The sequence below is a fragment of the Passer domesticus genome, chromosome Z (assembly GCF_036417665.1).
Source record: "Passer domesticus isolate bPasDom1 chromosome Z, bPasDom1.hap1, whole genome shotgun sequence".
Lineage (NCBI taxonomy): Eukaryota > Metazoa > Chordata > Aves > Passeriformes > Passeridae > Passer > Passer domesticus.
This window is the reverse complement of record NC_087512.1, coordinates 56,600,595-56,601,970: the sequence shown is the minus strand read 5'-3', so window position 1 is coordinate 56,601,970 and position 1,376 is coordinate 56,600,595.

Genomic DNA, 1,376 nt, shown 5'->3' with positions numbered 1-1,376 from the left:
GGCGCCCAAAGCCGTTGCCTGCCGCGGCTGCGAGCAGCACCCGTGCCCAACGCTCCGCTAAATACCCCGAGGGCGGCCCGGCTCCGCCGCGCAGGTGGCGGTGCTTCCACCGCCCCTCCCCGGCCCGCCCCGCTTCTGCTCTGCGGCCGGCCCTACAGGGGCATCCCTCCGCACCGCGGCCTCGTAACATCAACAGGGTTGAGAGATTTACTGAATGTTGGCGGGTGGACAGGCATGTCGATGTTCTCCAACAACATTCTTTCTGAGGGAAAAAAGAAGTATAATAATAACAATAAGTCACGTATCTGAGAAAAGTCATCGGGAATGTTCCTTTCAAGAAACAGAAAAACCCAAAGACATTAAAATGTTCCATGTAAGTGTTGCAAAAAGGGAAAAGTTGCAAAATGTACCAGATACAGTACTTTCCCACTTAGGGCAACATGATTTGCCCATAACAAAACTCTGGATATTTGCAGATGCTATCCTTTTGAAATATTACTCTCTTCCTGTACCTCAGAAAGTTCCCAGAGTTCCCAGTCATTAAACACATTGACTCAGTTGCAGATATCAATAATGAGAATTTGTCAAGGGCATAAGAAAGTCTGAGGTTTTTTTTTATTTAGTATAAATTGACTCATCTTCACAAGCATAACTGGGTGAGAGTCTGGGGATCCAGACTGAGAGCTTTTACCACTGATGTTCATTTCTGGGCAGTACAAGTCAGTCCTGAAAAGTTCTTCCCCTTTAAAGAGTCAAGGCATTTTTTAATCAAGAGAAAGAAGATGCAAACTGGAGACATCAGCAGTGACTTGGGTTTCAGAGCGAAAGCCAGTGCATCATCTTGAATTACCAACTGTTCTTAGATACAAACACACATTTTCCACTATTTATATAACACAGGAACTTAATGGAGACATTCTTCTGTAAAAAGAAAACAAATCACATGAGAGAATATGTTTCCATTTATTCAAATAGATAGGTTGAAAATGGAAAATCAGCTGTTACTGATGTTTCTCTGGCATCTGTAGGGACAGTGTGTGGTGGCTAGAGCTGGAGGGCCATGGACTTCCTGGGTCTTCTCCATCCTCCTCCTTGGCCACCTGAGGCTCCCTCCTGCCCCACACCCACAGCTAGAGGTGACCTTCCCAAGCCCACAGGAGTGCAGAAAGCAGCTTCCCAGTGAAGCATTCCTCTGCTGGTCACTGACAATCTCAAGCCCTAAAATTAATTATAATTTCAGGCTTTAATCCAGAATGTTGTTTCCTCAAGTGGCTATCAATATATATCCCAGTCAACAGCTTCATGAGAGGTCTAAGAATATGCCTAAACCAGCTGGCATACCAGTCTGTTTAAAGGAACTTCTTTTTGTGTTTCCA